This window comes from Rhipicephalus sanguineus, chromosome 1 (genome assembly GCF_013339695.2).
Source record: "Rhipicephalus sanguineus isolate Rsan-2018 chromosome 1, BIME_Rsan_1.4, whole genome shotgun sequence".
Taxonomy (NCBI): domain Eukaryota; kingdom Metazoa; phylum Arthropoda; class Arachnida; order Ixodida; family Ixodidae; genus Rhipicephalus; species Rhipicephalus sanguineus.
Genome location: NC_051176.1, coordinates 156689164 through 156715597, shown reverse-complemented (window position 1 = coordinate 156715597; position 26434 = coordinate 156689164). Strand labels below are relative to the sequence as shown.

At 46.4% G+C, this 26434-nt stretch overlaps 1 protein-coding gene across 2 annotated transcripts in view; it reads right to left on the bottom strand.

The window, feature by feature from the left end:
- LOC119400835 (uncharacterized) overlaps positions 1-15709 on the bottom strand; it is a 210695-nt gene extending 194986 nt beyond the window's left edge. For both annotated transcript variants that reach the window (XM_037667758.2, XM_049417327.1), the window contains exon 1: positions 15425-15709. The gene's annotated coding sequence lies outside the window, so the exon portion shown is untranslated. The remainder of the gene's footprint in view (positions 1-15424) is intronic.
- Positions 15710-26434: the final 10725 nt, after the last annotated feature.

Sequence of the window (26434 nt, the reverse complement as noted above, 5' to 3'; positions counted from 1 at the left end):
GTGAAGTGTGGCAAATGAATACAAGACAGAGTGCCGAGTATGAGCGTATGAGAAACAGAACATTGGAAAGATGCAGTGAACCCTCATGAACGTTAGAAGCACGTAGACGTGCATAGTCAAACAGGGAAGTATTGTGAGCAATTTCAATGGCATAAAAGCACCAGCGGAATCTTATGCTGAACGGTACAGTAGCTAGAGCAGCCAGTATTAGACGTAGTAACAGAGTAGAGAGGAAGAAAAAAAACGGCAGAGACATAATCATAGATATACGTAAAATGCTTTTTCTTACACATACAGAAGTTCAAACCTGGGCCGGGGTATGTACGAAAGTCACACTTCCTGACCTATATTTCCCCCTCCCCCTCGTGTAGGGTAGCAAGCTGGGTACAACCTGGTTAACCTCCCTGCCTTTCCTTCGCTTTTATCTCTCTCTCTCTCTCTCTGATCTAGGTTACCTTCAAAGGATAATATTGTTTGCCCGAGAAATTGAAATGGATATTTTACTAAAAGACAAAGAGTTGCTAACTAACCTTTGGCACTTCACAGTGAATATTGTAATCAACGAATTGTAGGCGTTAACTTCGAAATACCCCTCGAAACGAATTCTGAAGATTGTGCCACTTGTGGCATATGCGTTCCAAAAGTTTCCAATGATATACATTGGTGTCCCTGCAAATTTTGAGCTTCACCGCGGAAAAAGAAATGTGTTTTGTTAAAAAAAATTAATTGACCAATGCATGACAGTGCTTAAGCCAAAACTAGTGCTAGTTTCAAGGTTCGTTTCCAGTCGGTGTGCCTTTAAGCCATATGCACTCCAATACTTGAGCTCAAGTGATTAGTTCAAAAACTGAGTACCGAAATTCTCTTGAGTATTTACCTAATTATGCATTTGATTTCAGGGCAAATAATTTTCAGGGCTTTCAAATCTTTTGCTAGAAATGTTCACATTCTAGCCACCAACTTTTTAGTTTACAATCATTTCTTAGAAACGTCCTTACGCTCTTGGACAGAACATGCATCTTTTGTCTTTCTGTTCCTGTAAAACGTTAGGTGATTGTGAACAGTAAATTGCTGCCCGCTGTCACCTGTCGTCTTGTATTTGCATTTTATTGAATAACACGCTCGGGTTGGCGCGCTTCTCTCGTCATGGTTTTTTTTTTTTTTTTTTTGCGTGGAGGCTTAGCGATGGAGACTTAAACAGACAGAAAGAACGCCGCTAGCGCCTTTTCTGTCGCCTAACTCTTTTTAGAGGTCGAAAAGAAGGAAAAATTAGCTGAAGCTACAGGTGGGCGACATTCGGTAGCTGAAGCACATGTGAGGCGTAGAAATGCGCGGGAGCCGGCAAACACTTGGATGCAATGTGTGTATGAACATTAGCGTCGTCGTAATCCCGCTTTATGGTTGTTTTCGAGCGCTGCCGTCTTCGTTAGTGCTCAAATCACCATGCTGCAGTGATTCCGTATTCACGGTGCATATTCTGAAAATAAGTTCATCTTTAAAAGGCGCGAAAAAAACCACAACGGACAGGTAGGAAGGAGACAGGACGACGCGCTGTCCTGTCCGTTGTGGTTTTTTTCGCGCCTTTTAAAGATGAACTTCAACCAACTCGCCCAACTGTCCCTGCTAATTCTGAAAATAAGGACGCATAGGAATGAGATTGATCTGCCAAAGCAGCGGTAAATAAGTCTGCAAAAAGATGCTAAAATTTTATTGGTTTTATCCCTTAAATTTTGTTGAACCTCCATGTAACGCGTTGCACGCAACCTCACCAACTGTCGCGGTCGTCACAGACTTTAAGAGCGATGAAGCACCGGCCACCGTTTTTTGGTCAACGTATATTGACGTTTTTCTAGAGTTACCTCTTAAAAGGTAATTAAAGTACGCGTGTTTGTAGACGGTCAAAAGAGATCGTTTTTTTATGTTAACGACATTTCTTATCACTGATCATCCCCAGTGCTCATTACGAAACTCTCATGCAATTATCGGATCCCTAAACAAGGTAGCTCAATCACACAACGCAGCATGCTAAATGTCTTAATAAGGTGAGGTGGCGCAATGTAAGGAAACTTTAGGAAAAGAAGGAGAAGACAGAATGAGCGCCAGTGTTTTAACACATTCTAATTTCAGCCCACCACCCGAACATATACCAAGGTTATACACGCCCGCCAAAGATTCACACACGACGAAAGAGCAGCATGAGAAGACACGCTAGCTTACAACCGCGTATAAATGTTCCCATTCACTTTTATTTGGATATGGAGGAAACAGTAACGCATCCTTCACCTTTCTACTTAATGTGACACGCCTCGATCACTCCTTTGGCTAATGCTTCCCTGCTTCTTCCTATCACGCGCGTGTCTGCAAACAGCATACGCTGCTGCAAGAAGCACCGTAAGTACGAATACAAACTGTTGTTAAGCAACATGTGTTTCCTTAAATGGTCGTAGGCTCAACGGAATTTCGTAGGCAACGCATACGATGCAACACAGTCCTGGCGTGGCGTGCTTCTCTTCGCCCAATGGTTTAGCATTTCGGGACGAAATGCGAGCACAAAGCTTGGAGAGCCTATTCGGTGTCCAAAAATCTCAAGTGCGTCTGAAAAAAACCTGAATAATAAATAAAAACCGCCTAGGTAATGTCTGATTTGTGCATAATTAGAAGCGTGTTTCTTAGGGCAACCACCAATTACGGCCACGCAGTGTGTCTACGTGAGCCCGGAATGGCAGGCAAGAGCAGCGAAGGTGGTGTACCCCCTTGTCAGAATTAGGCAACTCAGCACCCATCGCTTGCGCCGAGTAATGCGTAGCGACACGTCCACCGCACACTTGCCGCACACGAGGGCGAAAGCCCCCCGGCGTCAGCGGTCGCATGACCCCGACGCTGAGACTGCAGGAGCGCATAAAATAAATAGTCGTACGACAGGAGCGCGTTAGCTGCTCCTCTGCGGAAAGGGCGCGAGCGACGCATTTAGTACAATTAGGGCGGCACTTTATCGGCCGGATTGGACGCTGACGAAAGCCAAAGCGCAACGCGCTTTGGGCGGCAGCTCTATCGCTGGCGCGTTTCGCAGCGCCAGCGCTCGAGCTGCCTGTGTGTATGTTGCAAGGAGTGCTGTTAGTGTATAGGGCGCCGGGCCGAGAGCCGGTTAGCTTCAGCTTCGGCACTCAAACGCACAAACTTGGTTATGCATGGCAGCAGTTTCGGCGAGGCTGCCGAAGAGCGTTGACAATGCGTTGTTTTGATTGTCTCCGTGTCGCCGCAGGAGGTAATTATGGAACATGTCCTAAATTCCCAGGCGGAGGCAGGGAGGTGGTTCCTATCATTCATTCATTCATTCATTCATTCAATTTTTTGAAAAGTTTCCCATGCACAGCTCTAAGCCTTAGCAATGATTCACTTTTGTTGCACAAAGAACAGAAAAAAAGAAAACGAAACATAAAACCGGAGGAAGCAGTAGTACGGACATGAATGAAGCAAGAGAATAAATAAATAAATAAATAAATAAATAAATAAATAAATAAATAAATAAATAAGGATAAAATGAATTATGGACAGAAATCAAAGAGCGAATACAAGGGGTAGAAGCTCTAGATCATAGCGCAATGTATTTGGTTGTGTTACAATGCGTGTGATAGCGTTCGGGGTACAAATTGATTTCGCATGAAAAATGCCGGTATTACGCAAATTAGGGCGTGGCGCGCAGAAAGTTATAACCGACGGTAAATGCCGACACGAGAGGTGATTATGAATTAATTTATACAACAATAGGTAATCGCGATATTTCCGACTTATTTTAAAAGGTCTGATAGGTATTAAAAATATGCTGAAGATGTTGATTATGATATTCGGTTTGGTATTTAGGTGTGAGTACACAGGCATGATCGCCTTTAACAATACTCTTTGCTGGCCTAGTTGGTATTTACTTTAGTAGGACTGAAAGGCGGGCGCGTTGGAACCTGTCCATCATTGGATAGCGCACAAACGGACAAGACACGAAGGAAACAGTGTTACGTGAATGCCACTCCTTCCTTCGCGTCTTGTCCGTTTGTGCGCTACCCAAAGACGGATGGGTATTTACTTAAGGGCATAATTTAGACTTTCCTGTCGTTGTGTTCCTCCCTTTGTGTTTGTTTTACTTCGCGGCTAAATTATGTTCGCAAGGCATGTCGTCCTTGGTTCATCTTTTCCTTAAAAAAAAAAGCGAGAGAGCTGTACAGCGCCACACACGCGATGCAGCGCAATGAGATTCAGTAGTGTCACACCATCGTCATCGTGACATCTGGATGACAACAATGTACGCACAGTAGCCACAAGATCACTCATAAGGTGCCCATTAGATATGTGTGCACTGAATCCTTGTCTGCTTTCGTACAACGCAACTAAAACGCATTTGCCTACAATTTGCGGACCCTATTCCATAGTTTTACATAAATGAGCCCACTGTGTCAAGAACACGTGAGCGCCGTCCCAAGAGTACAAGCCTCCGCTGCTGGCATCATTTCCTCTTTAGCAAATGCGTCCGCAGTGGGTAGACGATGTGGCACGCGCGGCCGCATTTCCGAGCTTTGAGCCCCCAGACTGCCGAAGGATGGTGTCTATGATTTGGTAGGAACTGCGCGAGCTGTTCTGACGCGATAGACGCGAGAGCCGGCGGACTTTCCATGTGGCACCGATTGTGCCACAGACTCTGCCTATACTCTATATGCAACGGAAGAAGAAAATTCGCTGCTTAACGAACCGCGCTGTCGCTCAGTTTACTGGCTGATAAATGAACACGCTGCATATCCGCTATCCTCACTCACTCGTATATTCCACGCCCAACAGAGCTCTGCAGTTAATGGCCTGACAACCCGGCACAGTCATTCGCTCAATGCGCTCCAGCTTATCAAACGAAATGAACCAATGAACATCTTAATTAATTAATTAATTAATCTTTTCACGCCGCATTAGAAAGTGGCTTATTCCTCCCCTTTCTCCGAATGCCACGGAGAGATTAAATTGAAGAGCTCATCACAAGATTAACGCAGTTATGTCAGTGCGAAGCCATGCGACCCACAGTATGTACTTTTCCTCGCGTCCCTATAGAGCATATCCTGAAATAAAAGTATTCACATCTCTGCCACGTCTCTGCGCAACGTATACACTTGCCCAGAGCGCAATAGTTATAAACGGTGCAGTGTATACAGCGGTGTGGGGTTAATTCAGAGACTGCAATTGGTATTTTCTTGCGTGATAGAACGGCCTCAAGGCCGCTGGCGTACGGGTTACCGAAACTAATCGTAGCAATCGGCGCAGTAACGTTGTATGGTCACCGCGGCGAGAGACAATCACGTGCGGCACTTCCATAGATGAAAGTTAATCAGCACGGGTCCACAATTTTCCGACCGTGCTCCAAACCCGGCTGCGCTTTCTGGACGGCATGCCTGTTTGCTCTGGGGCTTTTCATTTGGTAATAATAAAGGTGGAAGGTGCTAGCGTCGGTGTTTTGTCGGGTAATGTTGACGATGTCCATAAAAGCATTTATTTTGCCGGTGGCGCATTCTTTCTCTTAAAGGTGCCCCGCACCCGGACATACGCATGACCTTTTTATTGTGCGTTTGCTATACTATGGGATTGGATGGTTGTAGCACCACTGTACCAGTGAAAATGGCGCAATAAAAGCGCTTGATATTTTTATTTGTTATGGAAATTAGCTCCCGCGCCGACTGCAGCGACGTACATCAACAATTTCGGCAAGTGGATGTGATGTATTAAGCTGCGGGTGTTGATTTGTTGGGAATAAAGAATATATTGCGCAAGCTTACAATGTACAGTGCCGCCCTGCTGCGCAGAGCGCGCCGAAGGCCCGCTACGCTCTACGAGGAGACGCGTGGCAGTGGCTGATGGGTCAGAAATTGTGCGTCTATGGGCATGCGCAGCTTAATGTAAATAAAGAACTGCTTTCGTGCGTGGCAGTGTCAATAAGCGGCTTCGTTTCACCGAACGTCCAGTATACCTCGTGGCGCGCGTGTTGTCGCTGCACCATGTTGGCCTAGATTGAGGCGTATGAACTGATAATGCACGGGTGGTCTTTTCGCTGCAAGGCTTACTAAGTGCATGAAATACTGTTCCGCTTGCACTGTCCTAGGAGGAACCATGGCGGAATTAGGCAATCAGCGAAGGTGTTTGGCTTCTGTGCACTTATGTGCTTCCACTTCACGCGTTAAGTACGTATAATCGCTTTATTGGCTGCTGACATTATCGAAAATAAGTGAGAACAGATGCAAATTTTCATACCCAGTGGCGCGAACAATCGAACGCGCGTGTTTTCATTGAACGGTATCGCCAGTGTCGCAGTGAGACAGCTCCTTCAAGCCATAACCACACATGGTGATACAAAAGCGGTTACAAACATCACCGCCGGTTAAGAGCGACCTGCACCGTTCTATTGGCTAGTTAGGCCACGCGTGCTCCTATGCGCAATCACTCTGCAATCACCGCAAGGCGTCGCCCTGTACAGCGAAGAGGGCAGCTCGTGCTCTCTACAGAGCGGTGAACGACACTGTAATCATTACGAGGAATCTCAAAATACCAAGATATATTATGCTGCTTACAGCTACAAAAACGACAGAAATTTGGGCATTAAAATTTCATTTTCCGTGCATTTGACGCAAGGAGCGCTGTTCAACGGCATGCACAAAGCGTTGTCAGCATCAGTATACTGCACTTGGCGTTTCTAGATCAGGGCAAACCAATTTATTTCATTATGACAAAACTCCTGATTTCTCTGTATACTTTCAGCCTAGCTTGCGTTTTCTGCTCAAGTAGCCGTAGTGTTCAGCTGTCGGCGTATCGGCCCAAGTGGTTATTGTGACCATTGGTGAAGACGCCTTTAACAGGTGCGGCGGCACCCCGCGGGAACAAGGCCACAATGCGCAGAAAGACTAGTACCGCGAGGTTTAAGCCACGTTTCGACAAAGCAGCGAAGCACCTCGCTGGGCGAGGGAAAATCAAAACGGTATGCCGAGTTCTGTTGCCTGTTTTTATTTTGGATTTGCAAGTTGAGCAAGTTTTGTTTGCACGCGCCAATTTTCAAAGTTCTTTTTGCATTGATCACAGGTTGATATTAGTAATGTAATAATTGTTGGAGTTTAACGTCTACGATATGTGTATGAGAGACGCCGTAGTGAAGGGCTCCGGAAATTTCGAGCCCCTGGGGTTCTTTAGCGTGCACCTAACTCTAAGTACACGGGCCTCCAGCACGTTCGCCTCCATCTAAAGTGCGGCCGCCGCGGCAGCTTGATACTAGGAGCGCGTTGTAATGCAAAGCTCCGCGGGTGGGTGAAATATGGGAGCAGGGTCCTTTTAACAGTGTTCGATTCTTAGCAACTGTACAGCCTTCTTTATTACTTAAATGTAGTTGTATCATCATCAAATTCTAGGCTGCGTCGCGATGCCTGTGGAACTCCTATTGCTGAATAGGCGGGTCTTGAGGACCAAAAGAAAGTTCATGTTCATGTCAGAATTTTCATTCAAGCGCTGAGTACGCGGCACTAGCAATGTTGAATTTCTCTCTGGTCGAGAGCTTTGTTGCTTCTCACAAAGTCTGTATTCACAGCAATCGCTCACAACATTGAGTGCCGTATAATAGGGGCGGCAGTGATACAGTCTTTGACAGGACAGAACGTCGAAGCTTCAGAACAATATACGAGAATCAATTAACAGCCGTATTTCGCTTTCGCGATTCCCTGTTTCCTCGCCTATACTTCTTCACTGGACAATAAATATTTTTATTCTGTTACACTGACAGAGATTGTGGAACCGTATTAACATCTGTGGCCACCAATATACTTGCGTAGAGCTTGAGAGCGATCTGTTTGTAGGTGCTGCTCTACAGCACTACTTGAACAAGGTATTCTAAGGCAGCTTTCGTCACAGCATACACTTCCCGATAATCAGCACGCCTCTACCCGTGCTTCTGGCCCCGCAATAAAAAAAAATCAGCTTCTGAAAACGAGACGGAACACTAGGCTATAAGCGACCGCCTACGTGCCATTCCTTGTGGCTGCACAATACTGCTTGTCTTGGCTTTAAATGGTCATCAAGATCAACTGCGTAAGGCAGCACAAGTATACGGCAAGTCGTCACGCTCATATGGCTTCTCTTGATGATATGGAACATGCCTCGCACAAACGGCATTCAGCAAGTGGCGCAAACACGCTTACATCTTTCGTTCTCTATACACGCGAGTGAGCTGTAGGCTGTAAAAGCTTTGTTTCCACAAGGGGTCTTGTGTGCCAGAAGGTTTTGTTACAGTCAGCGCGAGCCAATTGTGATAACGAACATAATATCACAGGTGGCCGGCCAAGGACGAACACGTCTTAAACCACATCGACAAAGATTTGGCAGACAACTGAAAAAGCACTCGCTGTGTACTGAAAAAAAAAAAGCTTAATTGTGTATTCTATCTTTGTTGCCTACATGCCCTCGCTGGTGCTTTCAGTGCCTCTGTGCTCTTTTTGTCATTACACGATCAATGTGAACACTATGTGTTTCCAGCAACAGCAAATGGCCCTGGACATTATTATCTATCCAGCCCCAAGACATAGTGCACTGGTACCCTCCCTCCGGAAACGTGTGTTTTCTTTTTTTCTCGTTCGACTCTGTTCTCTTCTTATTTGGCCTTGTGCACTGCCTGGCTGGTCCTAATTTCAATGGTAGTGAGGCGTCGCTCAATTATCTGATGAGGCCTGGTGTAAGAAGTTACGGGCAATAGATAAAACATAATTGTTGAATACTTGCGGCACTAAATTACAATATTCCGTCGACTAAATGTCTCTAAACCAAATACCTCCCTTGCGCCAACGACCTACGCCTGCCAGTCGCGCTCTCGGAAATACCTCGACTGTTTTACCTGTTTTAGTTCTTCTGCACCTTCCAGTGTAGATACATGTCGAACATACACCGTCAGCGAAAGCTAACGCACCCACAGATGCTTATTTTAGCGCACTCAATGCACGTCCAGTTTGGTATAAACCAGAAAGGAACGGCTGATAAACAATGGGACAGACGACTTTGTTTAGTATCACACTTTCTGGTCTAACCGCTCCGGACAGCCGTTGTGTTTGTTAATGCGTGCGAGCTTCTGGTATTATTCTGCAAATACAGCAAAAATAAACAAAGCGAATCTAAGACAAGGTAAAAAAACACGGTTCATCCCTCCGTCATAGGAATCGGAATAACACGAAAGTAAAGCGTGCCCTTACAGAAGTAACTGAATGCTTACTGTACATTGATATGAGAGAGTTTGCACAATGTATATTGATGTCTGAAACCTAATGGCGCCGTTTAACGTGCATGCACCCAATTTGATGATTGGTGGTACATCTCCATCCCGACGACTAACGTCCATGTTAAATGATTAAACAAACCCTTGTGGTTGCTGTAGTAGTTAACGGTGAAAGCGTAATCAGAGAACGAGGTGTGATAGCCAGAAGAGCGTCGCATATTGGACGCAGAACTTGGTCACCATCCTGCGGCATGTTAAAATGTGATTGAACACCACGGCAGGACTAGAGGGAAACGCAAAGCGCGTCGTGCCGCGCCGGTAGCCCGGCCGCGATGTTTCTCGGGGGGAGCGCGTGAGCATGGAACGCGCGGTGTTACAGCCAGGTAAGGCAGGCGCGCGTCGCAGAGCTATTTTTGGTTTGTATTAGCGTGATGCTGAGCGAGGCCGACGCTTTTACGACGCTTGGGCAAAGGTCGCCACCTCGCGGTGTGTTAAGGCATTGACAAAATTCTTCTATTGAAAACGCGCCGATTGGGACGGACGCGTAACGCGTTGCAGATGCTAGTCGCGGAGGCCACAGCAATGACGAATTACTTTACCTTACCACTCCCAGAGGTCAACACCACCCAGCCGACCGGGAGAGTGGTAAATATAAAAGGCGCGTTCGTAAAGCCTCCAGAGTCTGTGACCATGGCGCAGTGGATAGCGTGCCCGGCATCTGTTGTTGCGGACCGAGTGGTCGTGGGTTCGATGCCCGTTGACGGTACCCTTTTGTTTCTTGCCTTTGATTGCGTATTTTTTTTCGACGTCAATTCCGTGACGGAAATACGTCACTGAAGTCTTGGTGGACCCCGGCATAAAACACTTTCGTGTGAAAAAGACTTTCACGCTGTTCATGATCGCTAGGAAATCGGTTCGTCCTCATTTGCGGCTGCAAAGCGTGTCGCGGCATCCCACGCGCAGGATGCCGCGACCAGCAAGGTTCAGGAAATTCGACGGAAACGTACGCAAATCGCCTGAAATGCTGCAAGGGTAGCCAGAAAACGAACAACCAATGAAAAGTGAGTCGCGTATCACGTGAACCGCTGCACGTAGTTTGTGTTTTCTTCTTTCAAAATTAATAGAGGGAAGTGATAAAGAAATTGCGCACTTTTGTCGAAACGCAGAGTTCGTGGGCAGGTGGGTGAAAGCGCGCGCTCTTCCCTGAACGGAACGAGGAACCTCGAGAACTCAGCTACTGTGACGTGGCTGCCGCACCCTGCCCAATACGATCGCTGTGCCTTTCGCGGTAAGGGTGTGCTGCGTATGCGCTTCTCGAGCGAAACTTCCCAAGCGTTTTTTTTTTCTTCTTTTCCGCGTTATTTTGGGCGCACATTTAGAGTTCTTTCACATCCCATCCGTAATGCATCTGCGTGTAGCCCGCAGTGATCGGACACATGCAGTATAACCCCGATAAACTGAGCCAGAGCTTAGCGAGGTACATAAATATGGGTATTATTCTATTTAATTGTGTTCGTGCTTCGCGCCGAGTGGTTCATCCTGGCAACAATGTAGATGTAACATCGTTCATGTCAATGACGAAATAGAAAAATTTCAATGAAAAGGACTAGCGTGGAGCCGTGTTATTTTTCGGCACTGGATGCAGGAATACGGTCACGATAAAATAACGAGTCTTGCGGATCGCCGCGTTGCTCGCTCTTTGACTTCACCTTTAACTTCCTCTTAGCCTTCCCTATGAACTCCACTCTGTTCTCGAAAATCTATTTGCTCGAAAATCTATTATCCTACGAGACATTCGTGACTTGACATTCCCCACCCCCCGGCCCCACTTCCTTCGTGTGGCCCCGCAGTCTTTATTGTGATGTGGATGTCTCTCTCCATTCACTTTGGACGGGTGATGCCTTTCCACGGACAATCACTTGTACTTTGGGTTAATCGTATCAAGACAATGCTCAGAGCCCTAAGAGCTCCGCTCTTGAGGGTGTTACGGATGCCCATGATCTACTTTCGACGTTTCCCGCATATCTTCAACAGGACTCGCGTTTAGGCCTGCGGCACATTCTGGGCCTATGGCAAAACAGCACCCGTGCGTTACGCGCAACGAAAGCGCTGCTGACTTTCTTGCGGGCCACAAGCCTGACCGAAATTTTGCAAACAGTGTAGTCTATGTATGTGTGTGCGGTTATCAGTGTATATATCATAATCATCACCCAGCACCTGGAGTAGCATGTCAGGCGAATAGCCAGGCAAATATCTCCAGCTGTTCATTAAAACATTCTCTCTCTCTCTCCCGTATATAGTTTACACACTACGAAAGTGTACTCAGGTCAGGAGTGTGATGTTAAGAAGCGACCAAACTGCAGAGTTGAACGACGGTTCATGAAGAACGTATCTTAGAAGGTCTTTTTACACTAGCTGCATGAAACGAGCCTGCATGCTTAAATTTAGTCTCACTGTGAGGTCACGCCACATGGCAATCAAAGCGTAACAGAAAAGATAATGGAGAAAACGAAATACCATCCACACTGCTCGTCTACTCCACACCCTCACGAACGATACCAGCTTATTGAGACGGTAAGAAGCTTACCTGCTTTGCAAATGCGTCGCAGGCAAATGGAGTAACAGCACTACAGCTCTCCAAGGCTAGAGCTTCCTGTAATATCAGACAGAGCTACCTACCCCACCGCCATCGTATATCGCGTCGCAATTCCGCCAAAAATATTTAGAAAGACACTGAAAAGTCTTGAAAAATAGTCCACAGAAACTAGAAGCTTTTGGAGAGTTCGGCTCGACGTGTAGCATTCTCTAAATGCTTTATCATGTGCGTCTTTGCTCAGCAAATATTTTGACCTAATTTACTCTTAATGCCACAGTTCGAGCGTTGCAAAACAATGGGGAGTAAGAAACGCAGTGAATCTGCTATAATAAAGACGATGATGTCGGCCTGAGTTCCTGTGCTCTGGCGTGCTATTCTCTACAGAGGACGGGAGGAAGGAAGTAGCAAAAATGAATAATAAGATAAGATTATGCAGAAACCAACGCGAACGCTTTTCCGGTGGGATGTAGATCTGCAGCACACTAAATGGCACCTATGTGTTTCCTACGTTCCTCAAAGAAATCAGTTTTCTTGGTTATTCATCTTTTCCCCAGCTCTTCTTTCTGTAGTTTCCTAAGAGCTTCGAAGACACTGTAAGTAGCTTCAGTGGCATTGGAGAAAAGACATGTGCGGCAATAATGCCACAATTACGGCTAAAAGCTGCGCGCAAGTCAGCAAATTGGAGGAATTTTCGAGAAAAGCTATCCATCCGAGAGGAATGATCAACTCCTTATCCTATTCTTTCGCGCTCTTCACCATTCTCGTCCGGGTATCACCCCAGACTACGTTATCCGCAGGGTCGACCGGCATGGTTTGTTGGAACCTAATGTGGCATAGAAGAAGAGAGAAGTCATTATAATATAACGATTCACAGCCGACGTCGTTATACGAAAAGCCGCACTACGACATCCACTCAAGCAGTAGTTGAAGGCAATCCTACACTGTACACGACGAACGATCAGGGGTTGATGGTGGTTTTGTAACTGCGATTGAAATTCGTGAAGCGCGCGCGCACTGCCAGTGTAGTTCGAACGACGAAATTTTCCTCAGGAAAGCCTTGGTCATGGCTTATGTCGTGTAGAAGTTCCACGAACTGTACTTAATGGCACCCTCATTGGAACTAAAATGTATATCGACCGTAAAGGACCACAATAAGGTTTCTCATCCATCCATCAATCCATCCATCCGTTCATTATGATTAAGCCAGCAGGTCGATTCCTCGAGAAGTAATTTGGGAATGCTTTCCCCAGTACGTTTTGCATGCTGACTATACTTGATAAGTATAACTCAGCAAAATCTTCGAGAAACTTGAATTAATTTTGTTCCTTCACAACAACAAGGATATTGTCCAAAAGAGTGAGGTTAGAGGAAAATTTAAAAGTGAAGACGTTTCCATGTACTACATTCCCGCTACTGTGCATAAAGTTATGCGCGTTTAAGTAAATGACTAAAAAATAAAATAATGCGAAACATTGCATGCCAGCTTTAATGTAACAGAGGGCACCTGGTTACACTGATATCGTTCGACAGAAGGCCAGGCTGAAAAGCCAGCCAGCATGCTTTCATTAAACTGCCTCACGAACGTCAAATACATCCTTCCTATCAGCTCGCAAGCTTTATCTATCTATCTGTCTATCTATCTATCTATCTATCTATCTATCTATCTATCTATCTATCTATCTATCTATCTATCTATCTATCTATCTATCTATCTATATATATATATATATATATATATATATATATATATATATATATATATCCTGGTACCTCCTTTGTATTCCGCAATATTCCACATGGCTTGTTAACCTTAAACGGGCCATTGCGCAAAAGTAACTCAAACGAATAGATAAATAAGTAAAAAAAAAGCATAAATCGAAGTACTTGCTGCGCTGTATTGACGGTCTACATATTTGCATCACGCACCTGTTGCTCAACGCATATCTCCTTTTTCTTGAGGCAAGGAAATTGAGAAACATGCCCGCTTTTATATGCTTTTAGAAACATCCGCAGGATAAAGCGGCTTGTGTTACCCGCGCCTAATGTATATGTATTTTTTTTTAAGCAGCCTGTTTTTCTAGGAGCAAATGCTAGCAGAATGCCATGCAGAGCTGGTTTAATGAGAGCCGTATGCGACTCTCATTAAGCTTTACTGCATGTCGTTCGCACTTCTGACGTATTGTCTTTGGTTCATATATAGAGGCTGGAGCGAATAGACCATAATAGAATGATAAAGAAAACAGCAAACACCTAAGCATTTTTTACTCAGCAAACGAGAAATGTCATTTCACGACAGCTGGGAGTATAACTAACACGCGAGGAAATGCCAGCAGGGACACCATGGCGCTTGGACTTTCCGAAGCACGCTCGACCTTTCCGTCTCCACAAATGTTGCTTGATAAAGACACTGACGAGAAGGCGATTCTCTAAATACGTTTTCGAACCAGTGCCAGCGTGTATGCGTGCCAGTAAAGGAAGACACCATGGGAAGAAAAATATAACGCGTTTGTTAATTTTTTTTTCTATACAGAAGTATCCGCAAAGATGTGACAGCTGCGGCCCCTAAGAATACTTTCTTGGTGGCACGTTAGTAACAGGAGTGTTCTCAGTCTCACAGAAGTGACGCGAATGCTGTTACAGCAGTTCGGAAGAAACTTGTACTATAGGAGGCAAATGAAATTTAACACTCTTTGACTGCATTATTTCTTTTTTTCGTACAGCGATGTGTGGCGCTTTATTGTGTGCGCGCGCTTGTACTGTCGTTTCACTCGCGTGTGTGCGAGCATGTGCAGTTTGGCATCAAATACAGCTCACTGGACCCCGAACAAGTTAACTAACATAGAAAACTCAGCCACCAACTAGAAAATGTAGCGAGAAGACACGAAAGCCGTGGTAGATTTTACGCAACATTCGAAGTCATGGAGTCTGGTGCAGAGAACGGTAGTGCATTTTGGGAGGTAGGATTCAACCCATTAATGGTGTATTATTTGCTGCGTAGGAAATTACGGAGGGGCAAACCGCGTTTTACTTTATCCCCTTTTGTCCTATTGAGTGGCGACGAGCTTTTCCCTCGCACAAACTGTTCGACATGACTGTGTTCATAACACATTGAATGAAAGAAAGTTAAATTATGTTAGATACGGAAGCTGTCGGTGTCGAGAAGTATGAAGAATTACATGTTTGTGAATTCTCAGTCCAACTTTCCCGTGCCGCTCGTTTCTATGAGCATCGAAACTCATTTCAGAATTTGAATCACAGCTCGACAGTCGCTGGCGTTCAGCTCGCTGAAAGCTGATGTGCCATCGCGAGACATCAATTAGCATCAAAAGCGCGATGTACTGATAAACTAGCGTGAACAAGTAGATTTCCTCGGCTAGCCACTAAGACTGCGTCCCTGCTACACATCCTCACAGTGCGCACGGTGCGCAACACAACAGTGGAGACAGCAACTAATCTAAAACTTTGGAACCAAGTTGGCTGCTTACTTAGCGCGAAACGCAGCAGAAGAACGCGACAGCGTATTCTTAGAGCTCGATTTACAAATCACAGGTTCAACTTACCTTTCTTTGGCGGCGACGAAAGCTGGTGGCACGAGGAGACGAACTTTCTGCCGCGCAGAGCGTGTCCCTTGTGCCGCGACGCCGCCGAAAGAGCAGCGGACGCCCACACGCGGCCGGCGTGCGTTTCCGTTCGACGAGGAATCGACGACTTCGGTGCCGAGACGCGCCACCGAAGCCCGGCGGCTCGGGGTTCCCTTTAAACGGCGCGCTGCGGTCAACGCGAGTCGCGGCGTTCCCTGGCGTTACCAGCGGCTAAGGATTGCCGCACGGGTCGCTCGCTACGTGTTGAATCTGCTCGCGAGAGCCTCCGAGCACTTTTGTTTACGTTTGGCTGAGCCGCTAGGAGCGGCGCTGCGATCGCCAGCCTCTCCTCCTCCGCGCATGCGCTGGCCGTACAGCGATAACGCCCAGGACACCCTTCCCTAGCCCTCTCGTTCCTGTATTGATCGGCTCCGAGCTGAGCCGCGGGTGCGGAAGACAGAGGAGGGGGAGTTTGACGCGCGAAGGAAACCGGCGAGGAAATAAGCGGCTCCTTCCCACCTGGCTCTTATGCCCGTGCGAGTGGAAAGAGCCGCCAAGAAGAAGGGTAGTTTCGCCTCCCCGCGTTCTTCGCTTCACCCGCCACGGTGTTTCATCCAATGGGCGCGCGAAAAGCAACAGCGCACAAGAAAAACGCCCGAGAGTGAAGAGAGTCGCGATGACAGAGGAGCTGGGACGTGATTGGACGCAGCTGCGAATTTCGTCTGGCGTGTCGTTTGAGAGACTGTGCGGAAACACTCACGGTTGACGGACTTCCGAATTGTACAGCCTCCCTGCAAGACCACTTCGAAACCTGCGCGGGCAGGAACAATATAAAAGGCCGAGAAAACTTGGATAGATCGCTCAGTACGACTTCCTTTCTCCTCGCCGGCTACTTGGGCCATCTTTCCCTCCTTCTCCATCCTAGGACTGATCTATACCGCAATATTGGCTTTCCTTTTTGCACAACGCACATCTTTTATCGAGAGCCTGGATACCCATAGCGCTGGCTTCATCTCCCCATTTTTATTTCGTTTTTTTTTCTGATTTTTGGGAACGCGACTCGTATATTCAATAACGTTATGGCGCTAAAATATTTGCGTAAGAGCATTTTACGGCCACTAGTAATGTTGGACATGCAGTTAGCCAAGGCGATTGGTGAATGGCGAAGTGCGTTTACGAACAGCATATATCATCCAATCCTTGTTAGACTCACTTTTTCACAAAATAGATCGCCAATGATGAAGAGGACTGACGAACAAAAAATTTATGAAGAGGGCCCCTGGAGCGGTGCATATTTTTGTGGTTTGATCGTAATAATAATAATAATAATAATAATAATAATAATAATAATAATAATAATATCTGGGGTTTCACGCCAGAGAGGGAGAGATACTAAAATGAGAGAAAGGCAGGGAGGTCAACCAGAATGGTAGCATCCGGCAAAACTGCAATATGATTATGAGGCACACCATTATGGAGGGCTCCGGAAGTTACGACGATCAAGTGCTATTTAACGTGCACTGACATCGAACAGTACACGGGCATCCATCACTTTGCCTCCCTCGAAATGCAACCGCCGCGGCCTGGATCGAACCAGCGACTGTTGGGTTAGAAGCCGAGCACCGTAGCCACTGCACCACCGCGGCGGATAATGGTTTGGCGATAAACTGCTAAGGTTTTGAACAGAATGAGGTTAGGTGAGTGAGCTGAGTTGATGCAACTATTTTTACTGCTTTCTTGGGGCAAGTGTGTGAGGTATGCTACTACATGTGTGTGTCCGGGCGAGAGTAGAATGAGTGTGTGTGCTCTTGTGTGCGAGCGCGCGCGCGCGCGCGTGTGTGTGTGTGTGTGTGTGTGTGTGTGTGTGTGTGTGTGTGTGTGTGTGTGTGTGTGTGTGTGTGTGTGTGTGTGTGTGTGTGTGTGTGTGTGTGTGTGTGTGTGTGCGTGTGTTGTCGCAACAAAAACGAAAAAAGGGGGAAGGCAGGGAGCTCAACCATACGGCCGTCCGGTTTGCTACCCTGCATTGGGAAAACGGAATAGGGGATAAAAAGAAGACAGGGCGAGAACACGAAGAGTGACACTTCATTCGAAGGTTGCTCAAAACATTAATTTCTGTAACTAGTTTATTTGCAAGAAACTCGTGTTATTTTTCGGGCAAAGAATATCTGCTTAGGAGTTAATGCGTGTGCCCAGCTGTATTTCGCGTATACGCAGGGTTGAAAGTACTTTAAGTACGAACAGGTTAAAAAAAAATAAAAACTCTGTGCCGATGTATGGAAGAAAGAATGCTCGTACATAGCAGTCATGTTTTTTATTTGTAGGAAACTTGACACAGTTCCACTCGTTTTTAATGCGAGAGTATTACTTTGCTCATTTTGCGGTCTCGTCGTCATCCGAAAGCCGTCGCAGAAAAACGGCAGACAAAATACGTCATCTTCATGCTGCGCATGGGATTGGCTCTGTATGGAAGACTATTCACTAGACGGCGCTAACTCGCCGTGCTGGCTAGAGTCACTAGAAAATTTTCAGAGTATCGCATCTGTTTTCCGCGCGCCGCCGCCGACGCGATTGGCTTACTCGCATCACGTGACCTCTCGCCGCCATATCCCTTCCAAGCGCCTTGGGTGCAGGCGCGTTGAATGCGCAGCGTGGCCGGACATTTAGCAGTACCGCGGTCCCTAGAAGTACTTCGTCGCTTTTTTAAACGCGTCATGCAGATGCCAGAGAGTAGCTCACCAGTAACCGAACGTTGCTGGTGAGCTACTCCGGGAATTTCGTATATTTTTGCATTCCGCGTGGGAAACATTAACGTCAAAGAGCGCCGTTGTACGTGGCTGCATAGATGGCCGCGGAATGAATTCGCCCCGCTCGAAGAACACTCCTTTCTGCAGTGAACTACACAAAACTTTGCTGGAAAAGCTCTCATGCAACAGGATACTTCACCTTTTCTGTTCGCTATGTTCAGCAATATTGAAAACTACATACTACATACCTTTCTATTTGCTCGGCTGTTCATATCTCGATCTGTTGAAGAGATTGTGCATGCATTTCGAGTTAATAGCGTGTTACGCACGAGAGCGAAATCGAAGACTTATTAAAATAATAACTGTTTACTGTATACCTTGAAGGCAATTGTCGCGTGATCATTTGCCACTGCGCAAAACTGAAGCGTGGAACTCTGTTGATAAACTTGGTATAAGGCAATGTTATTAAGCGTAATTTATATTTTTTTTTCAAAAAAAAATGTTGCTAATGCTGCATTGCGCCGAGCGTACCCTTACAATACTGTTTAGTGAGTGAGACATGGTCACAGTCACAGCAAAAAAAAAAAAAAAGGCTTATCCTCCCACGCATTGAGGGAATCGATTTCATGCGAGCCCTAGATCTATACATACTGTGTTGCAGTAGGATGCGCGTTAAAAATTTTCGGGATGTGCTATTTCTGATCAAAATAACATAAAGCACTGCGCCGAGAAAGTTTTAACAAGAGTGCGTTACGATAAAAAAAGTTGAAATTAAAAACAGTGCAGAAACCGAACCCCAGCTGTTTACACGCTGGCAACGCAATAAAAAAAAAGCTTTGTCGGAACACAGCAAAATTTTTGCAAGTGCACTGCAACGTTGGGAATATTAAGGAGACAAAAAATAGGAAATGAAACAACTGAGTAGTGACGTCAATAATTTTTGATGCCCTATTTTCTACGTATCTGTTAGGAAATAAGAACGTATTCGCAAAATAAGATGCACCTTACCTACCGCACGCCAATTCCCCCGTGCGTTCGGCTGCTGGCGTTCTGAACCGAGACAAATACTTCACGCACAACTTCCACTTACCGTACACACACCACTTCTATTACAGATAACACCCAGCTGAACAGCAAGCATGGTGCGCAAGTAAGGTATGCGTCAGCTATCAGTCGAAGGCCGCAATGCTGAATGTTCTCGATGTTCGATAATGTTCTCGAATGCGCTATGAAGTGAACCGGAACACCGACTGCAAAGCTAGGGCAAACAGTCAACATTCTCCAAGTGTCGAAGTAAAGGGCATCTTGTGTGGTCATTACGCTATGCAACTATACAGCTCCGGACTTTGCAAACACATCCGGCCGTGAAACGAAAAGAGACCGATGAAGCCACGAAGAGAGTTCGCGAGCACATGGCAACATTCGCCGCACGTTTCATTAGCTACACCGCTTACCGCGCAGTCGATTCATGACTGTCGATGACTCGAAATCACTTCTGATATCCTTTTGAAGAAACACACACACACATATTGCGGTTACGCCGAGCGTAACACGGCATCGAGGCGAAAAGATCGGTCACTTCTCAGCACACGCTGCTAACGCGCCGGACGGTCCGGAAGGGAAATGGCCGCCGCCGCCCAATGTTGCCCGCGTGCACCCTACCTTTGCGGTACTCTGAAATTTTCCAGTGACTCTAGTGCTGGCCAGTGGTGCTGGCTACGCCGCTTTGGCGTGGAATTTATTGGTTTCGCACGATTGGCTGAGTTGCGATGGTCTCGCATTTCGGCGGTGAACTCAGCGATAAGTACTACTCTCGCATTTACACGTCATAAAGATCGCTTAGGTACCCCCATGGTTTTAGATGCGAAAGCATCTTATGCTCGGGGCAGTGTCCGTTCTGCGGCGTCCGCAACCATACTGCTAATGCACCAACTCTCCCCCCTCTCCTCGCGTGAGCGCGAGGAGTTGGGAGGAGGTGGGGCGGAGGAGGTGGCGTGAGCGCTGCCTCCGCTTCGTTTCTCCTCTCCCATTTCTCTCTCTACGCCACAGCTGTGCGCTCGTATACAATGCGGCGCGCGCTCGCCCGAAAGCGTTGCACTCTCCTTCGCAATGTCGCTATGGACGCTCGCGAAGCTGAACGCAAACGGCGACGCCGGCAAGAGAATCTCGAAGCTGCGAGGCGGCGAAAGCGCGCGTTCGCTGTGCTTCCGTCATTCTCTCTCTGTGCAACGGTGTGCGAAACGCCATGAACAACGTCGGTGCTAGTTGCAGCGGCACCGCCACCGCCGCGGAGCAGAGGAAGGCTCGGGAAGCCGAACGTAAACGTGGGCAAGCGGTAATTCAAACGCGTCGACAACCACCGTCTCATAAGTCACATAAGAGAAACGAAAACTCGATGCGCACCCCCCGCGATGCTTTCGCATCCCACCATGGTTGCCCGTAGGGGGAGATGATGTGTAATTTTTTTTAGATTTTTGGAAGATACCTTTTGGGGATATTTTTCAAATAACTTGTAAAATACTTACCCATAGAGAGCTACAGTGTGAGATTTTTACCGGTCGGCAACGATGAAGAAATTTACCTATAAGCTTCACACGATGACGCTCCTGCGTTAACACACTATTTGCACGTCAAAAGGGGCAATGCTTATGCAAATCTTGACGTGGGGCCAGTAAGAAGTTATCACAGCAAATCTGTAACCAGACTGGTTGAAGTCCATAGACTACAAGCACGAACCAGACTAACGTCTTTGGTTAGAAGTGCTGGTGTGCTTACATACTATCGCGCTCAGTATGAGCTACAACACACTAGCGCGTGGCCAAGCGCACTGCAAGGTTGTACAGTGTCGCCGATCATGGCACGTTTTCGGGTTATCGGGAGAGCGTTTGGCTGCCCCTGCGAGCGCGCATCGCCCCCACTTGCTTGCTTGCACCCTCGATGCTATCATTTGCGAAGCTGATATCACCTCAGGACAAAGCGAGGGCGTGCGTGAAGGCAAGTCGAGGCAATGCGCACGATAACTGATAACTCGAAATGTCATGAACGGCGCCAATGTATAACCTTACAGTGCACATGGCCACGTGCTCACACGGTGTAGCTCATACTGAGCGCGATAGTACATACCAGAGTTTTAATGATTTCTGTTCTGTCTTAGTTTGACTGTTATGTATGATACTGTATATCTATGAGGATTGATTATAGAGGGGAAAGGAAAGTTGCTGAGAAGTAAATATTCCAGCCGGTAGTATGCAGGCCCGTAGTTCAACTTCAAGCAATATAAATAGTGCACATTTCCTTTTTTTTTTAGTGCGATAGCAATTATATGGACAATCTATGCGCATTTTACCGTCTCCGTCGCCGTGATGTTCTGTATAAAGTCCAAATCGATAAAATCGTTCCTCACGTGTCGTATGTTCTATGCGCGAGTGCGTGTGTGCGAGACAGACAGACAGACATAGAACTTTATTTGGGTCCTGAGTAACGCTACTCTTAGAGCAACGCCGCGGGAAAAGGAGAGGGGGGGGGGGGCTTCGTTGCTTCGGCATGAAATGCTTACTTTGACCAGCCGGGCGCGGTTGCCCGCGGTCGCGCGCGCTGTATCTTAGAGGGGATCAGCAGACGACTCATACCTGTGTACGTGTTGTGCTCTCATTGCCAAGTTTGCGTTGAAGCTATAGACAACACGACAGTCACTTCGCTCGCTGCAGCGTTCCCTTACGCCTGAGTTTTGTTGAGTTAGGGCCAGGTCGCATGCTGAAGTAGTGAGCTGCTAGCCTTACGTTGTGTAACACTCCAGTTTGTTGCTATCACATTCATTGCTTCGCCCTTATTTCTTATTTCATAAAAGTCTTGCAAAGTAGCTTGTCTATGACCAGGGTTGCTGTTGGTGGCTACTTCGCACCAAATTGGATACTCTGCGACCCCGTCTGGCGACGAAACTTTCAGGTTGGCTGAACGTCTTTTTTCTGGCTACTTATTAACTTCAGTTCTGGCGCATTTGGTAGCGATTTCTCTTATTATTTGCAAATGAAATAAACCGCTTCCATACTTTTCGGTCCGCTGGTGCGCGCACGTGTTCTCTACTCACCAGCAGGCTGGTGCGCATGGAGGTGCCCCAATGCAAGGCGCACATGCAAATACGGAGTGGCGATGTTGTGCGCATGTTGGCAGACGCGTGACTCGATCGCACGGTACCGGCCACCAAAGCTGACGCTACGCGAAAGTTTCTAATCCTGATCCCTAGCGCGTGTTCTCGAGTCAACTTGACAATAGCAGAGACCTGAACAAAACGAAGCTGGGCTGTTCACCTTCAACCACATGTCACTATTTAAATCTGGACTGGTATTAATGTAAACTCTACTAATCAAAATCGGTCTGCGGCTTCAAAGAAAAACTGCCACGTTTAATGTTCCTACTGACTTCTTGGCTGCAACATTCAAAGATTATTGTTTATCTAGCTTGAGCTCTTCATTCCACATAAAGTACATACAGGCGCACTGAATTTATTGTAATTCATTTATTTATTTGCAATTTCTCTCGAGCTGGAATATCAATATAGAGGGAAAAAATTGTGTTCTTGTTTGTATTCTTTATTCATCAATTACACCGCATCGCGCCAAATGCATTGCAGCAGGAAGGGGAGCGGGGGGGGGGGGGGGGAGCATTACAACATGAAATAAAAAACATCTTCGTTTACACTGTGCGCTTGCTTTGCAGTCAGCCTGTTCTATTGGTGAATGGTTAGGACAAAAAAATGAGTTAGCATACATGCTTTTCTTTGCAGGCCACTCCAGGATTTTGCAATCATAATCAATACACTTTGAGATGTAATGAGGTTTTTTTAGGTAAGTTTCCGTCTCAATTCCAGTTTTACTGCAATAAACTTAATAAAACCATTTAGGATCAGTTTTCATTGCAGTGCAGCTCTCCCGCTCTCGCTCCTACCGTACCGCCCCAAGACGAATCTGACAGCTCGGTTTTGTATTCGCTCTGGAGCTTCAATGAAGGTTACCTTGACGGGGTCCCACACAACAGCGGCAAACTGCAAAATTGGTCGAAGACAGGTAACATCTGTCATAAGATTTAAATTGGCATGCGAACATCCCAGTTTTCTTTATATTCCTTGGTTGTCCAAAATGGTGTCGTTCATTGGTCAATAATAATAACCTTACTCATAATACGGCTTCTGTTCTATTTGGCTACAAATTTGGTGATGATATTAAATGGAATAGCTACTTTGGCTACTTTTAGTTGAGTTCTGGCTCCTTTTCAAGTCCACCGTAACGTCTACGACAGAAACCGGCACCATTGGCAGACATTCAAACGATTGGGGGAAACCAGAAAGCGCAGATCAATGCGAAAAAAGGGGAATAGGGTGGCCGTAGAGCGCTATTGCGATAGAGTAACCATTGCAGAAAAGGGCCCAATTCCAAGAAGGCATTCTCTCATAGTCGGGTACTTGTTCACTCTAAGATTTCTTGTACGTGCGCGAGCGTGTCATTTATGTGCACATTAAGCATATTCGTCGAGCATTTATTCGTCGATTTTTATTTGTATAGTCACTGTTGTTTGTTTCTTATTTTTCTGATGCTGGTTATTCATCTCTTATTCCTATGTGCTATTGAATGTTGCTCTTTTGTGCGAATGTTACGTATTATGTGACACCCTCCCTGCAATTACCCCAAGCACGGGGTAGACAGTATCAAATAAAGAAATAAAGAGTCGAAATATTTCATGTGTATAGAGGTGCGTATGCTTCGAAAGGCATGTAGAACAGAAAATTAGAATATGCCCGGTAAGCCCAGTTCTGTCACTCGAATTCCTGCTAAGTACGGCGAGCGTTTCGGCTTGCAGGCTTCTATACCAGAAAATCAATCCTGTTCACACACAATTATCACGTGTCCGTGCCTTGACGTGAACGTACCTGCCACGTTTTCTTTCTTCATTTACTTTTTTACCTATACGGCCTGTCATTGCTACCTCTGATTTTATTTTCTACGCCGTGCAGCCGTTTATGAGTACACTTACTAACGCGCATATGTTCGAGCATGCGCGCTTTCGTTGTCGGGGATTAAACTTTCGCAGCTTTCTGCGTTCTGTCGCTTTGCCGAACAGAAGGGAACATTTACGTTGAGGCTCATGGGGTCCATTTTACGATCTAGCGCACGGTAGTGTCGCCCTCGTTGAAATTGTGCAGCAGTAGCTTTTATAGACACCGTCAGGCGTCGTTGGAGGCGCCATTGTGACCTGGGACCCAAAAGCGATGCAATGCGAGTGGAAGGCGCACAAAAACAAGCGGAGAAACATGCATATTAACATAACGCAACTCGAAATGCCGAGGAGAGTTGCGTTCACGAACCTTGTGTTGGGTCTGTACATCAAAGAATCTAGATACTTCGACACGCTTAGTAAAAAGTTGTTTCAGGGCCTCTTTCTACACACACACACACACACACACACACACACACACACACACACACACACACATACATACATATGTATATATATATATGTGTGTGTGTATATATATATATATATATATATATATATATATATATATATATATATATATATATATATATATATATATATATATATATATAGAGAGAGAGAGAGAGAGAGAGAGAGAGAGAGATAATGGGTCTTGGTTGGGCAGACGTGGCAACAGGCACGGTGAACCCACAATATGATGATGATACACGGCGAATATGGGGATGCATAACCAAATGCATTATGATGATAATGTACAGATGAAGAGGATGTGTATAATAAATGCCCATCATATATATATATATATATATATATATATATATATATATATATATATATATATATATATATATATATATATATATATATATATATATATATACACAGTCTGTGACAAAGTTGTGAAATCAACAGTTGAGAATAGCGCTTGTTCTGTGCCGTCTCATTTTTCGGCTCTTCCTTAAATTTAGACAGAAGGAGAAAGGTCCGCCATAGGATGGCCGAAATTTCGATGTCTGGGAAGGTTGCAACTGACGCTAGTGCAGCATCTACACGTAACCTTCTGAACGCGCCCACCTTGCTGCGAGCGAGTGCTCACGTGGGACTATTATTGTAAATAGCACAATGTGCCTGTGCAGTTTGTTTCGTGCACCTAGATCGAGGCGAACGCGACGCCACATTTTCGCAGGCTTGCCGAACGCCCCAAGTTATTGCTGTAAAAGTGCAGTACAGAGAGATAGCGTCCCGTTGCGTGCACGTTAAAGAACCCCAGGTGGTCGAAATTTGCGGAGCCCTCCACCAAGGCGTCTCTCATAATCATATCGTGGTTCTGGGACGTTAAACCCCAACAATTGTTATTCGAGATAGCGTCCCGTTGAGTACATGATGTTGGGGTAGGTACTTTGTCAGAATAATGACTACATGTGATACTGGTCATAATAGCAAGTCAGGCACTTCTAGAAGACAGTAAATACTAGCCGAATACAACGGGCCGTATCCCAGCATGGACGACAGTGCATGTTGGATATCGCATGGAACGCGCCAGGGGTGATTCGTCTGCGCCTCATGGGCGCGGTGTCCACTCGGCTGTCGGGTGCTATCTGTCGCTCATGCGCACTTTTTGAAGGTGCGCATACAAGTAGGAGGCCTGCGCGTCTCCGGTGTTTTCGTTGCGCTGCCGGCTGTGCTGCATCTGACGCTCGGTATGTGAGTAAAGCCGGCTGTGGTACAAATTAATCGTGCGCTCTCTCTGTCCTGATTCGCGCTAAGGGCAGGAAACAGCAAGCCGTTCCTACATCCTGGCACCCAACGACCCCGCTACTCTGAGTTTGAGAGTCTCAATCCCTACCGACTGAGCATGCAAGCGGCAGCCATGAAGCAATCGCACTGCTTGTGGTCACAATGGTTCGCACGCCGGGATCAATGCGATGCTTCGTCGAAGGGACAGTTTCAAGCCTTCGGTATCCACGGCATCCTCTTACATATACGACGAAATCAGAGCACCCGCCTTGATTGCAGACGGCCAACGAGCGGCTTCTCCTCAGGCCGGAAACGCGCGCCTCAACAAGTGTCACGACTGCCAGGCGCACGGACGAAGTGTTATTGACCTGTGGGAGGGTCCTTCCTGCTGAGAATTATCGAGCGCCCTATATGGCTGTCCTTCAGCCCAGAAAGGAATGTCCTCCTGCACTCGGTTTAATTAGGAGTGCTGTTAGGACTCAGAAAATGAATATTGGTGCACAGTTCGTGTACGCTG